Source organism: Podarcis tiliguerta, assembly GCF_965153285.1.
Source record: "Podarcis tiliguerta genome assembly, chromosome: 5".
NCBI classification, from domain to species: domain Eukaryota; kingdom Metazoa; phylum Chordata; class Lepidosauria; order Squamata; family Lacertidae; genus Podarcis; species Podarcis tiliguerta.
Window position 1 is genome coordinate 67,691,339 of NC_139538.1, and position 16,269 is coordinate 67,707,607.

The window sequence follows — 16,269 nt, forward strand, 5'->3', positions numbered from 1 at the left end:
TCTCCCTGCTTATTTAACCTATATGCAGAATTCATCATGTGAAAGGCTTAATTCCCAAACCGGAATTAAGTTTGCCGGAAGAAATATCAACAACCTCAGATATGCAGATGACACAACCTTGATGGCAGAAAGTGAGGAGGAATTAAAGAACCTTTTAATGAGGGTGAAAGAGGAGAGCGCAAAATATGGTCTGAAGCTCAACATCAAAAAAAGAAGATCATGGCCACTGGTCCCATCACCTCCTGGCAAATAGAAGGGGAAGAAATGGAGGCCGTGAGAGATTTTACTTTCTTGGGCTCCATGATCACTGCAGATGGTGAGAGCAGCCACGAAATTAAAAAGACACCTGCTTCTTGGGAGAAAAGCGATGACAGCATCTTAAAAAGCAGAGACATCACCTTGCCAACAAAGGTCCGTATAGTTAAAGCTATTTTTTCCACTGTAGTGATGTATGGAAGTGAGAGCTGGACCATAAAGAAGGCTGATCGCCGAAGAATTGATGCTTTTGAATTATGGTGCGGAGGAGACTCTTGAGAGTCCCATGGACTGCAAGAAGATCAAACCTATCCATTCTTAAGGAAATCAGCCCTGAGTGCTCACTGGAAGGACAGATCGTGAAGCTGAGGCTCCAGTACTTTGGCCACCTCATGAGAAGAGAAGACTCTCTGGAAAAGACCCTGATGTTGGGAAAGATGGAGGGCACAAGGAGAAGGGGACGACAGAGGATGAGATGGTTGGACAGTGTTCTCGAAGCTACCAGCATGAGTTTGACCGAACTGCGGGAGGCAGTGGAAGACAGAAGTGCCTGGCGTGCTCTGGTCCACGGGGTCACGAAGAGTCGGACATGACTAAACGACTAAACAACAACAACAAAATGGGCAGCAACTGCTGATGGGAGCAGAGCTTTGCTCCTATTCCAAGGCTCCATTGCATTCAAATGCACATAGAAGTGAAATCCTGGATAAGTGGGGTCAGGATTGCAGCCCTGCTTACAATCCATTAAAACAGGATGTGGAGATCTGAAAAAATAACATAGGACAACAAATACCATTTTATTTGTGGTTCGGACTGATGACCTGATTGTTCCCAGCTTGCAGAACAGAATGGAAAAGGTCTGCAGGGTACCAAAAATATTGAGTCAGTAGTAGAGACAGCCTTGAATGAATGAAACGGTTGCAGCACAGAGTGACAGTGAGATGTTACCAGAAGGGTCTGGATGCCGAGATGCCTGCCTGTGACTGCCTCAAGAGGCAGAAGTAATAAGGAAACCTATCAGGTGGGTTGTTTTTAGAAAAAAGAAAGGGCCAGGAAGGGAGGACTTAGCAGCAGGGAGAACAGAAATGAGAACAGTGTGTGGTGTGACCACCTCATCAAAAAAAAGATGATGAAATTTGCATACATTTTGCCTGTATCAACATATATCTATCAATAACGACTTAAGAAGAGCCTGCTGGATCAGGCCAGGTCGTGTATCCATAGCAGTGGCCAGAGGAGGAATGACCTCTGGGAGGATGGCAGAGAGAAGAAACTCCATGGTGCATCTGCAGCAGAACGCCTTCATCTGCCCCAGCGGCAACAAAACATGTGTCTCCTGAATCTCTACAGCCACAGCAGGCGCTGTAACTCTCCAACGGTTTGACTTCACTTCCAAAGGCGTACTCCTCCATTGGCTCCCAAGACAGATGGATGCCATGAATATACATCTCTATGGACTAGTATGTCCCAGTGAATTTGTCCTTCTAGAACCTCCAGAGGGGGTTCCTTACATCCTGGTAGCTCACATAAGTTGCCAGTGCTTCTTAATTATCCTCTGTATGCTCCTAGATAAAGTAGAAAATTCAAAAGGGCAGGTGAGCTGGTCTGACCTTTGCCTGTCTCTTACCTGAAGGAGAGTTCCTCCGGGTACCTCTTATGCTGGCTGGTGGGCATAATAAACAACATTCTCTGGGTAGCCCCTAGATCATAGAGTTGGAAGGGACCCATCTAGGGTCATCTAGTCCAACCCCCTGCAATGCATGAATCTTGAGCTAAAGCATCCACAGATGGCCATTAGCTTTTTTTGCTGCTGCATCACACACATGTTGACTCATGTTAAGCTTGTGGTCCACCAAGACCCCTAGATCCTTTTCACATGTAGTTCTAGTAAACCAGGTGTTTGCCCATCCTATATTTGTGCGTCTGGTTCTTCCTGCCTAAGTGCAGAACCTTACATTTGTCCCTATTTAAATTCATTTTGTTCGCTTGCACCCAGTTCTCCAATCTGTTAAGGTCATTTTAAATTCTGATTCTCTCTTCTGCGACATTCACTACCACTGTGGTGTCCTCTGCAAATATGATGAGCACCCCCTCAATTCCTTCATCCAAGGATAAAGATGTTAAACAACAATGGGCCCAGGACAGAACCCTTCAACACCAGCTTGTCACTTTTTTCCAGGATGACAAGGAACCATTAATGAGTGCTCTTTGGGTTTGGCCAGTTAACCAGCTACAAATCCACCTAACAGTTACCCCATTTAACCTACATTTTACCAGCTTCCTCTCGAGAATATCATGGGGAACTTTGTCAAGATACACTGTATCCACAGCATTTTCCTGATCCACCAAGTTTGTAATTCCATCAAAAAAAGAAATCAGATTGGTCTGGCACAATTTATTTTTCAGAGACCCATGCTGGGTCTTAGTAATCACAGCATCCTTTTCTAAATGCTCACAGACTGACTGTTGAATTATCTGTTCTAGGACCTTCTCTGGTATCGATGTCAAGCTCACCTGTTGGTAGTTACCTGGGTTTTCCTTTAACCCCCTTTGGAAGATAGGGACAACATTTGCCTGCCTCCTAGATTGCAGTTGATTCACTGTGGTTTGTTAAGGATGCTGTGAGATGCTAGAAGACCCTGTACCCCTCATGGAGCTCCAATTCCCAGAGTGGTTTAACGGGCAATCCCTCATCCCAGGGAACTCTGGGAATTGTAACTCTGGAGGGAAAAGTTTGCAAGAGTGCAGCTCTTACAAGAATAAAGAAAATGCTTGTGTGACTCACATAAGTCGATTCATCACAAGCATGAAAGATTTTGGAATGGCTGTCAGAACGCTAAGATCAGGAGTCAGAAGGGGCACAACCGCAATACTTGACCTGACTCCCAGCACGTCCCACACTCCCTGATATTTAACAGCAAGTCTAGCAATTGTCTTCTTCTGGTGAGATTCACTTGTTTATATGAGTCTTTTGGGATCCATAACTCTGAGTCTCTGGCATCACTTCTGGGGGTCTTCCTTGGCTGTTGTTGCTGCAGTGATTGTCCATGTTTTATTTCCATTTCTTCTGACCACTAACAGCGACGCCTTTGTGAACTAGCACACTGCATATATCTTGGTTCATTAGAATGGTGTTTGGGTTTTTTTTTTGGTCAGAGCAATCATTCCAGGAGTAATGCTGATCCGAGGAAAGCACTTCATTATATTGCCGGATAACTTTTCAATAATATATGGTTCCCTTCAGCTGCCATTTGTCAGCAGTTTGCTAAAATAGAACTTTCACAAATCAAAATTAAATTTGAAAGAAATATGATGGCAGGGACGTGTGTATGCGTGAGTCTGGCAATGGAAATAGGCACATGGGCTACAGCTTTAATAAAAGATTTACTGGACAACTCATACCATTCTCAAGAGATTAACATTGCCTTGCCACACACTGCTGGAGCACCATTTGGCAAATCTATTGGTTGCATCAGGCCTAACTTACTTAAGAACTGTGATAATTGCTTGCATTGCACAAGCGATGGAACAGCCTGTGCTTTGCAAATCTCCATAATGAGAGTTGATTGCTGCCTGCAGAGGTACCATGGCACAAGTGTTTTCCAGCTGACCTGAATATGCCCAACCTGTTACACAAAAGCAATAGGCAGGGATGGGGAGCCTGTGACCTTCCAGATGTTAATTAGACTACAACTCCCATAATGCCTGACCATTGACCAGGCTGGCAGCAGCTGATGGGAGCTGGAGTCCCACAAAATCTGGAGGGCCACAGGTTTCCCATCCTTGCTGTAGGGAATTTAGAGATTCTGCCAGAGAAAGGACAGACAGGGGCCCTTATGGGTGTTGTAAATAAAAATATGCCCTTTTCCCATATGGGGTATCCAAGAGCCCATATAGAGTCCTTACATAGGTTCCCTATTGGTAGGAGAAAATAACAGAGGCCAACCAGAGAATATTGAGAAGCAAAGCAGCTAGTAAGCTTGATCTTTATTGATCTGTTGCAACAGGGTGCTCCCCTCACACGCAGGAGAGGAAGAGGACCCCCAAAATTGCTGTGCAAGGGCTTATAAAGACTTTGAATTTTCCATCCTGTAGATCAAGACCACCCCCAGAAACATTATGCATACATCACAGAAGGGGTGTAACCTAAGACCACCCCTCAGATACATCCCACCTACATTAGAAATTTAAATGTTGTTTTTCTCCTTGTCACAGTTTATCTCTTGTCTGGCAAGTTACTTGATTGGATTGCCTGGGGTGCCTGGCCATTCTTTTGTAGTGTTAAAATACTTATTTCCTGGGCCAGGTCACAGGCTCACACCTTATTCAAACAGACATATCTTGTGAGACAGGAGACAATGGGGAGGTTTTTCCAGTTTAACCTTGCAGAGAAAGGATTTGGTCAGTTTAAGAATCAAAATGGTTCCAGGCTGGTCTTCCTGTGTTGATCTATGCATGTGCAGTTATGAACATTACCATATATCTAATACCATAAAATTCCTATCACATGGGACTGCTTGCGAAGCTGGAACATTGGCTCCAAAAGTTCCAGCATTTGCAGGAAGGATTAAGGGCAATTCTATTCTGTTTCCAAAATCCCAACTGCTTGTTTGCCTCCACCTGTACTTGGCCAGATCTGCTTTAGTCATGCAAAGGTCTTTCTTCCCAACAATTCTGCCAGGTTAAGCTTGTCCTAGGAACACAGGAAGCTGCCTTGCACAGACCATTGGCTTATCTAGCACAGTGTTGTCAACACGACTGGCAGCTCGTCAGGGTTTCAGACGGGACATTTCTGGAGAGGCCAGGGATTGAACCTGAGACCTCAGATACTCTACCACTTCCAAATGGTCTGACCCCTTTAGCAGTCCCCTTTTACGATCAGAATCATAGGACTGGGGAGGGGAAGCATTGAAAGATCGTACAACCGCCCCCCTCCCACCAGATCTCATTACAGTATTGTTATAAGTTTGGCAGAGGGTGAAAAGTGGCCTGTATGCAGAGACTCCTTTAATCCCTGGATCCAGCAAAGGTTAAAATTTAACCAAGGCTTCTCATTCTTGAAATAGCCAGGCTAGCAAGGGGAATAGCCAGGAAGCAAGGGGAACAAGGGAAGGGTTTTCGGTGGGAGACGACAAATGTGTGGGGCTGCTTGCTCAACTCGCAAGTAGTGAGGCGGACAAAAGTCAGCATTGAGAACTGAGAGCTTGGACAGTGATAAGTAAAGCAGCAAGCTGGAGAGAGAGAGAGAGTCAGAGCAAAGTTTGATTTCCACTTGAATCCCAGGCTGTAGCTATGGGAGAAACGAGATTCTTTTTGGGTGTTCATGCTGTGCAGGGGTGCCAACAGGAATTAAAATATTGGGGGGGGGAGCCAAGTAAGCCCCGCCCTGCATAACTGATCACATAACGTGGTGTATACACACCATGTGAATGGCAATGATCATTGACTTTTTGGGGGGAGGTGGCCCCCTCCAATATTTTATTGGGGGGGAGGCGAAGACCCTTTGGCCCCTAGGAGTTGGCTCCTGTGATGCTGTGAACGCCTGCATCGGATGCTCAGGTTGTATATTTGTGCAAATAAACCATATGTCATAAAGACTCCATGGTCTCCGCTGTGCCTCATTCTTGAAGGAAATGGAAACCTTGGATAAGCTCCTGGAACCCTTGTCACCTCAAACCGCTTGGAGATTGGGGTGGAATGCAACAGTATGACCAGCCATTTCTACACCGGAGGGAGAAGGTTGTACTTTAGATATCCCTTTGAGTTCCATTAGTAAGGAGTGGTTGGTTGGTTGGTTGGGGGTAGGGAGGCATTGGCAAAAGGCGTGCTTACTTAATTATAAGAAAGGCAATTAAAGTGACTTCGTGATTTCAAAGACTGGCATGTACGTGTGTGCATATGCATAATTCCGTGGGAGGACATTTTGAATAATCAGGCTAAGAATAGCTGTTTCAAAGCCAGCGGGATTAAGTTATAGCTTGGGTGGCAAAGGTGCCTGCTTCCCTCCCCCACCCAACTCACCTACCAGAGCTGCCTCTCTCTACTCTGCCAGGCTCTGCTGGCATCACTGCAATCCCTACTGCAGCAGGTTCTTCCAGCTCCGTCAGTATTTATAACATTGCCGCTGTCTCTCACACACAAAAGGTTTAATTAAAAGCCTTGTTTAGTGTTTTGGATTTAGTGGATTTGTGGCAACCTTTACACTGACTAAAGAGCCAGATAAACAGGGATGAATTATTAACAAGTATTAATTATCCCCCGCGCAAGGCTCGGCCTTGTCGTGTTGCCGTGCCAAAGTCATTGAGGAGGACTCATTTACTCATTCGCTTGAGAGGAAGGAGGAAAATGGACTGGGGGGGGGGGGGGAGCAGGTGCACGGCCAGTTGGCTGTCAGGGCAAGCGAAAGCCCCCCCCCCCCAATGCAATGGGCAGAACAACTCTCACTGGGTTGTGTGTTGCAGTTAGGGGTGGGAGAAAAATTCAATTCAGTTTGCATTTAAAGGCTGCGAATCTCCCCAATTATTCTGAAACAATACGAGAACAGAAACGCGGCAGAAATGCGTTGCTTTACAAAAATGTGTACATTAGGTAAAACTGCATGAACGTGTGTATTAGGAGAAAGTCACAGATTGATATGGAAGTGCGGAGAAGGGAGCTTAAAACTGGGGAAAACGAGAAATAATAATAATAATAATAATAATAATAATAATAATAATAATAATAATTTATTTGTACCCTACCCATCTGGCTGGGCTTCCCCAGCCACTCTGGGCGGCTTCCCCAAAAAATATTAAAATACTCTAATACATCAAACATTAATACATCAAACCCTGAACAGGGCTGCCTTCAGATGTCTTCTAAAAGTCTGGTAGTTGTTGTTCTCCTTGACATCTGCTGGGAGGGCGTTCCACAGGGAGGGCGCCACTACCGAGAAGGCCCTCTGCCTGGTTCCCTGTAACTTGGCTTCTCGCAGTGAGGGAACCGCCAGAAGGCCCTCGGAGCTGGAGAAACTGAAATTGACAAGATTTTCCCATCCCTTCCTGTTGAGAATGCAAATCAGATTGATTATTTCATGAGCAAGGAGGGGCTGATGGCTCTCCTACAGATCTGCACAGATCAGCTGAGGTATGTGGGGGGTGGGTCCTGTATGCCTCCTCCTTCTATTTTCCTCATTTAATTTTTTTTATCTCCCATTGATGCCAATGGAGGAAAATTAACTTGGCTACTGGTGTATTTGTTTGGGAGTGAGGGGGCTTTGCATCCTGTAGAGCCAAGGCTGTCCCTGTCCCCTTCCCCATCTCAGTATCAGTGAGATGCATCTATGTCCCAGAGCTTTCTTCTTGTGGACCAGGGACTCCTTGGAGGTGCCACCGCAGGGGCTTTTCTTCCTGCGGCAGGGTTGCCATATTTCAAAAAGTGAGAATCCTGACACAAAAGTGGGTGGGTGGGAATTCCAGACATATGTAAGCCCTGTCCTGGACTCCCCTTACTCATGTTCTTAAGGCCCCTTAACACAGCCTGACTACTTCTTATATTAAACCGTTTGAATGGCAGAAAATATTCCGTCCTGGCCCATTGCCATAGGTGGTAATAGTCCAAGTTCACTTCTCTGGACTTATAGGAGTTTGACATTGAAAATACATTCTAGGACATACAGTCTGTTGTAACAGGGTTGGAGAATAGTCATAATCTTTTATGCTCTGTCCAAATTGTTTTTTAAGAGAAAGGGAATAAATCACTGCGGAAAGCGCACATGAATTTAAATACCTTGAGCGGAGGCAGGAACCAAGACAAAGGTTAAGGCCATCATCCTGTGCACACCTACCAGGGCTCGTTGTTTTTAATGGGCAGCCCGACTCCAAATGGGCAGAACAAAAAGAATATTCGGGCAGTTCAAAAATTCAAGCCATGCCAAAAGTTGTATTATGTTAGGTGACGTAAAAAGTAAACAACCTGAAAAGTAAATTCAGTTGTCCGTGTTCCCCTAGAACCCCTGATTCTGACCAAATACCCCCCCCCCAAGTCCATACTTCATGTGTGGAGCTTGCAACACTTTTCTGCATTAGTGCTGTCAAATTCCCAGTTCTGAGGCTTCTTTCCTACTCTAAATGTCATGGAATGTGACTGTAAACAGGAAAGTGTGCACACACGCTTGAAGGAAATGCACAGGTGTGTAGTGCTTTGTGCATGAATTATAATCACATACCACTGGGCACATACCACTACGTTTTCTTTCCCCCCAAATCCCTGACACCTACCTATGAGTAAGGCCTATGAGCAGAGTGGGGTTTACTTCCACACACACTTACATAAAGTCCCTCTCTGTGAATAGGACTTGGAAGAGGAACCAGGTTGTTGCTTGAGTTGAGGTTGATGTGGATGTTGACCATGACAAGTATAAAACAAGGAATGGAGATGGTAAACAAAGGGGCCTTGCTGAGGAGTGAGAGTGCCACCAATGAAGGCAGTATGCCTTTGAATATCTGCTGCTGGAAATTGCAAGTGAGGAGAAGACGGTTGCATTTGGCTCCGGCTTGCCTGTTTTCCCCATGGGCACCTCGTTGGCCGCTGTCAGAACAGAAGGCCGGACTAGATGGACCTTAGTAGAACTGCCCCTACAAGACTGATTGCCTTGGGGCTAGGTTGTTTCTTGAAATAGAAATCAGTATTTGCAGCTGTCAGGGTGCTGTTAGGGGCTCCTGGTTGGTTGTCCAGGAAATTATAAATTTAAGGAAAAGTTTATTACAGTCCTTTTTTATTTCAATCTTTACAGAGAGAGGCCATAGAACCCAGCCTCTTGGATAATGGCATTGTCCCGAGTGAATCTCCACCCCTCGTTCCACCCCACTTCCCCATTCGTCATTCTTATAGTCTCCTTTACGGTTGCTGCTACGTGCCCTCTGTCTTCACGCTCTTTGCTCTCCTACTTTTAATGCTCACCGGGTTCTGGGAGATGGAGGGTCTGGAATGCTATCTAATGACAACGTGTCAGCTAGGTGTTGTTCTCCCATAATTCCCCAGCTTTCCCCCTCACCTGCCTCTGAGCTGCAACCTCCCTCAAACCCCTGTTGTAAATCTATACTGTCTTCCTCTTCCTCCTCCTCTGCCCAGCAACTGACAGCAACTTAGAACTAGCGACGTTGCATCGTTTGCTGGTGTGCCTGGGGTTGGGTGCAGAGGATTCACAGTCCAGCCCTTGCCACCATAGCCAAGCGGGGCCACACAGCACCTATTGCCTGACCAATGTGGCCCTTGGGGGGAAATCCCCGCTCACCATCTGAGCGAGGAGTGAGCAAGCGCTGGCCAGGTGGCCATTCACTGAGGGGCCTGGAGACATGGTGTCAAGGCCAGGCCAGGCTCCGGTGCCCAGAGAAACCCTTGGTTTGTGCCCCCTCAAAAGTGTGCGCCCCCTGTGTCACGGCTCCCCCGGCTCCCCCCACACTATGTCCCTGCTTAGAACTTATTCACACCCTGCACGGTGGTTCAGGCACACATCCAATCCCTGTGCTTCAATGCATGTAACTTTGCAAATATGCATTTTCTGAAATGTATGCTGTTGCACCCACACATGGGCACACAAAACACTTCAGGTGCACTGGTGATGATGATGAATATCCTGCTCATCTGGCTGGGTTTCCCCAGCCACTCTTGTTAAAATAGGATATGTGAAGCAGCCCACAAATCCTTAGTAAAAAAGGGTTCTCTGTCACTGGCCTGCAAGATCGGAGCCCTCCATGCCAAATGCAGCATGTTGATATGCATTGTGGCCTAGCCAGGTCTCAGTCTTCCTGATTTGGCTGCCTGTCTTAGCTGACGGTCTGCATGAGGCTGGTTGAATCCCAAGTTGTGGAGACTGGCTGCGCCATTTATGAACATGTTGCAATGCAGTGTTCTCTGCCTGCCACTAGGGGTCAGGGAACAGCTACTGGAGAGCATGTTCTAGTGAGAGTTTCTAAAAGATCAGGTGTATCTTTTGAAAACCCACGTTTCCCAAATCAGTTTTGTGCATTGTAATCCTCTGTGCTTCCATACCAGTGCTGGTTGTTTGCTGTTCTTGCAGTTTGTTCGACCAAAACCACATGTTCTGCCTAATTTGTATTTCACATCTAGGCGCCTATTGATCACGAGCCCCTGCTAATGAACTTTCCATAAGCAGCGCATAAAACCCACTGATTTCTGTTTCCGGTGGAAAGAAGAAAGATGCATGTGCTCTGCTTGCTTCCCTTTTACCCCCATGCATTTGGGGGGGGGGCATTGTTAGATTGCTAGATTGCTAGGGGGCATTGTTATATTAGATATGTGCTGGCTAAGCTTTCACAATTACAGAATCAGGCTTCAGCTGATCTGCCATAGGCTGCTTTCTGGTGGTGAAGCTTTTGCCAGATTGTGACACCCAGTCATAAGATGGGGTGTGTGTGGGTGTAAGAGCACATTATGGGCTGGTGGGGAAAGTGGAGGCCGTTGGCACATGTTTAAGCAATGAGCAAACCAGAATGCAAGTACAATGTGACATGATTGTGGGCACAGGCAAGGGGGGGGGGGCTCTGAAAGCAGGGATAGCCCATATAAGCCCCAAACTCTGACATGCCAAGCACACATTGCACGGTCCAGTGGAATATAACCATTTTAGACAACGTTTCATGCTACTAATGGTCAGGTAAAAAGCAGATTTTAGGCGCTAGAGAAATTGAGATGTCAAGCAGATGGTGGAAACGTCATGTGACCCATATCCCCAAAATGCAGGTGCAGGCAACTTAGAAGGTGGTTTTTGAGACAGAACCCAGTGTTAGCTAGGAATCGGATACCTGGAAGACATATGGCCCAATGACAAACTCCTTCTTCTGTCCAGACCATCTGTCAATGTTTTATTTAATTTATATACCATCTTTATCTTCCAAGGACTTGACACATGAGAAGCTCTTATTACCACTTGTGGCAACAACAAACTCAAGCCCTAATCTCTTGCTCTGGATATTGAAAACCTCATTTCCAAGTTTTGTTGTTGTGGTTTTTTTTTTTTTTTTTAATGCTGTGTGAACCAACATAGAGTTGGTTGGATAACAGAGGCTGGATTCAGAGATTATATAAAAGTTGCCTTTGGGGAATGCCAGGGTATCTCAAGTGAGACAAAGACTTTAGAAAACGGGTCTATTTGTGGTTATTGGGGGGGGGGGGGAGATGCATGGTAACTCCCCTTCCTGCCTGCAACACGCACCCTTTCAGGTAAACCACTGGATTTGATGAATGGCAGAAATTACACATGGCAAAGTGGAGAGGTGTGTGTAGCCTCAAGCCCTTGATGTTCTGCCAAGTAGGTAAGCATAGGCTGCAAGACGCTCTAATTTGCTCAGCAGTCAGAGTCTCGGAGGCTCTGCCTGCCTGCTGTGAGTAGCCAGGAAACATCATGTTCTGGCTGTTACATCATATTACTCCTGCAGTGGAGGTGGCGTGAGCTGCCGGGTTGTTATCAATGCTCTGTACTGGACATTTCTTGCCAATGTTGCGCCAGGCTCGCTGTCCTTCGCTGTGCTAGGCTTGCAGGCCTGGCATTGCATCCACGTTTTCCGACCCTTCAGTCACGTGGAGATCAGGGCGTCTGCAGACTGTACCTTTGAAAGAAATCCCCTGCCATGTACAAAAAGCACAGGGGAGGCAGAAAAGATTCCCAGTTTGTACTAATCTTGCAGATGGCTGTCAGGCACCCTCACAGGGTTTGGACATCATCTGACTCTAGGCAGATAGCAGGTTGTAGGGCAAATTGGATGTGATGCTGGAGATCTGCAATTGGGACTGCTCTAGGTTTAAACTAAAGTTCGCACACCACTAGCTGAGAGAGCCGAGGGCACTGGAGGGAGGGGAATAGGTGATTAATTTTCCCTTCCTGTGCCCAATTCCTGATGAAAATAGCCTCCCTGAAACTGTTTGCTCCCACGGCAAAACATAGAGCAAGGATTGGGAAGCTGTGGCCCACCAGACTGGACTACAACTCCCACAATCCATTTCCATTGGCTGAGGAAGATGGGTGTTGGAGTCATTCAGCTTCTGGAAGGTCACAAGTTCCCTACCCCTCCCACAGAAGTGCCCATATGATACCTGTAAGCGTTGCTCCATAAGGATGCAAATACAGTGGTACCTTGGTACTCAAACAACTTGGAACCCAAACACTGGAAACCCAGAAGTAAGTGTTCCAGTTTGCGAACTTTTTTCAGAAGCCAAATTTGCTCCATTTCAAGTGTTACATTTCCGATTTGAGTGCCGCACTTCCGTTTTGAGAGCCACGCTTCCGTTTTGAGTGTTATACTGACAATTTGAGTGTTATGCTGAGGTCTGTCTGTTTTTGCATCTTTTTTTTTGTTTTTGTGACTGTGTGGAACCCAGTTCAGCTACTGATTGCTTGATTGCTTGTGTGACTGCAGTACTTTGTTTATTGCTTTCATTTTATGGATAAGTGGTTTTCTAAGATAGTAAAATTCATGTTAAATTGCTGTATTAGGGGTTGTTTTTAAAAGTCTGGAACAGATTAATCCATTTTGCCTTTCTTTCTATGGCAGAGCGCACCTTGGTTGTGGAACGCTTTGGTTTTGGAACAGACTTCCGGAACAGATTAAGTTTGAGAACCAAGGTACCACTGTTGCAGCTTGAGGGTAGCAATGTTAATTAGGGAAAATAACATGGGAGAAAGGTTAGTCACCATGCCATTATCAAAGACCTGATCAGAATGCAAACAGCCCCCCCCCCCACTTCTGCACCATACATAAACTTGATCACATTTGCCCACCCCCATCTGTGGCTGCTATTATCTTTACCTCCAACAAAACCAACGTCATTATGGGATATCTTAATGACAGAACTTGCAACAGATCAGATTTGTCTCTCAGGGACAGAGTGAATCAAGCAATGGCTTTTTCTATTACAAATTCAACTGGTATGATCAGGCAATCTTATACATAGCTACTGAGAAGTAAAAAGGTAAAGGGACCCCTGACCATTAGGTCCAGTCGCGAACGACTCTGGGGTTGCGGTGCTCATCTCGCTTTATTGGCCGAGGGAGCCAGCGTACAGCTTCCGGGTCATGTGGCCAGCATGACTAAGCCGCTTCTGGTGAACCAGAGCAGTGCATGGAAACGCCGTTTACCTTCTCGCCAGAGCGGTACCTATTTATCTATTTGCACTTTGATGTGCTTTTGAACTGCTAGGTTGGCAGGAGCAGGGACCAAGCAACGGGAGCTCACCCCGTCGCGGGGATTCGAACCACTGACTTTCTGATTGGCAAGTCCTAGGCTCTGTGGTTTAACCCACAGCGCCACCCGCGTCCCTTTGCTGAGAAGTAGGTCTCACTGAATTCACTCACAGGTAAGAGTGCACAGGGATTACCATCTCAGGCAAGTGACTTTTCCTTAGCCCCTCATCCCATCTGATAATGGTAGGACTGTTGTAAGCAAGCATCGCTGAGGTAATGCTGGCGAAGTGCCTCAAACACTTGGAAGCACTTTGCAAGATGCTCAGTAGCATTATAATCTCATTTAAGCAAATAATGCATGACAACACACATCAGTGAATGATTACAAAAATCCACAGGGTTAAGCATCACAACAAATGGATGGGTTGCTCATAATCCAAAGCTTCCAAAGGCCAACATAGCAAATATTATCTGCAGCTTTCACATTTTTAATGTCAAATGTACCCTGCTTTGAGAACCTTTTAGACTGAAAGGTTGGCTATGAATAATCTTGATAAGGATAAATGAAGAAGTCTTGTGTAAATGCTGAGGATGTTCTTAAGGCACAGGAGACCATCACCTTCTTGAATGTTAAGGAGATATGGGTCTGGTCTAGTCAGGGTCCAGATTTGAGACCCATTGGAATCCACATATATCATACTTTGGGATCCATGTTGGAAGAAAGCTGGAAAACAAAAGTATGAATGATACCACCATCATCAGAACATTGGAGGTTTTTAAGGTTGGATAGCCATCTGTCATGGGTGCTTTAGCTGAGATTCTTGCATTGCACTAGGTGACAATCAGGGTCCCTTTACAGTTATATGAGTCTATAAGAATCAGGTCAGATGCCCATCTAGTCCAGCATTTTGTTTTCACAATGGCTGACCAGATACCTCTGGGAAGCCTGCAATAAAGATCTAAGCATTCTTTTCCACTTGTGAGTCCTAGCAGCTGGTATTTAGAGGCAATGGAGGGAGAAAAGAGCCATCACCGTCATTTTGCAATGCAAGGATGACTATTATTACTATTACAGTGGTACCTCAGTTTATGAACAGTCCTGTTTGAGAACTATTCAGTTTATGAACTCCCCAAACCGGAAGTAGTGTTCCGGTTTGCAAATTTACCTCGGTTTATGAATGGAAGCCAAACAGTGGAAGAACACTGGCAGTGGGAAGCCTCATTAGGGAAAGCGTGCCTCAGTTTAAGAATGGATTCAGTTTAAGAACGGTCTTCTGGAACAGATTAAACAGAGTTACCACTGTATTGTTATAGATGTATATTGAAATAAGTCGCTCTATATGACTCTGGTTCACCAGAGCCAGTATGGTATAGTGGTTAAGAGCGGTAGTCTCGTAATCTGGGGAACCGGGTTCGCGTCTCCGCTGCTCCACATGCAGCTGCTGGGTGACCTTGGGCCAGTCACACTTCTTTGAAGTCTCTCAGCCCCACTCACCTCACAGAGTGTTTGTTGTGGGGGAAGAAGGGAAAGGAGAATGTTAGCCGCTTTGAGACTCCTTAAAGGGAGTGAAAGGCGGGATATCAAATCCAAACTCCTCCTCCTCCTCTTCTTCTTCTTCTTCTTCTTCTTCTTCTTCTTCTTCTTCTTCTTCACCAGAAGCGGCTTAGTCATGCTGGCCACATGACCCGGAAGCTGTACACCGGCTCCCTTGGTCAATAAAGCGAGATGAGCGCCACAACCCCAGAGTCGTCTGCGACTGGACCTAATGGTCAGGGGTCCCTTTACCCTTATATTACTCCTAAAGGTACACATGCATTCTGCTCCCTTGCAACCAGTCACCAACTTTTCATCCTATTTGTTGGGTGGGGGGGGGGGTCAGGAGAGGAAACTGCAGGAAGTAGCAGCTGCAGACTGGGTCAGCTGCAATGTATAGCGAAGTCTGCCCTGAATTCTCCACCCTGCATGGAAAGTAGAACCAAGTAATATGTTGAAAGCAGCACCCCAGGGCTGGAGTAAGACATGCTGAGGCCCTAAGCTTGGTCAGGTTTGTATTGCAAAACAAAATGTGCATTATTCTAACAGAGAAGGCAATGAAAATAGAAATAATATACTTTTATATTTGCATTTATACCTGCACATAGGTGGGGATACAACTAAAACATTACAATCTAATTAAAACCTATATATTGCAATAAGCTGTGAATGCCTTTAAACCGTGCTTTCCCCCCTAAAAAAATCTTTAGGGGTGATCTCATTTTCCTAGCCCTAGGAGTTTGGCCCCTCAATGAGGCCAAACTCAGATTCACAAAATGTTTAGGGGTATGCATCCCCCTGCGTCCCCCCCCCGAAAAAACACTGCCTTTAAATGAAAACACCTTATGATTTCTTAGTTAGCATATATGGGAGCTTTTCATGGCAGCAACCTGGGAACAGTTACAGAGAAACACAACTGTGTTTTGCACATGACATAACATTTAAAAGCACATTCTTTTGTGCTTTTTTTTTTTAAGAGTGACGTCACTGAAATTTAGTGTGTTTTCTTAAAAGAAAATTGTTGAGACCTTTCATAATCGGAAGCCCTAAACTGTAGTTTACTTAACTTGTGCGTAAATCTGCGCCTGCAGCCGCACTGCGTGGTGTGCTCATTAACTGCCGAAATAGGTCAAAATAAAAAATAAATAAAAATTGTGGGAAAATGGCTTTGGAAATAGGTAGTGGAAGGAAATAAAAGGGGGGAAAAAACTGTCAGAGGTAATGATTTGTGCTGTGTTTATGACCGCTACCATTCTGCTTTGTCCTCAGGTCTTTTCTTTCTCTCATTTTAAGAAATCGT

General features: G+C 45.6%; 1 long non-coding RNA gene across 1 annotated transcript in view; it reads right to left on the reverse strand.

Annotated features, from left to right (window-relative positions):
* Positions 1 to 16,269, reverse strand: part of LOC310678116 — a 463,560-nt gene that overhangs the window by 15,236 nt on the left and 432,055 nt on the right. The gene's annotated exons all lie outside the window — the stretch shown is intronic.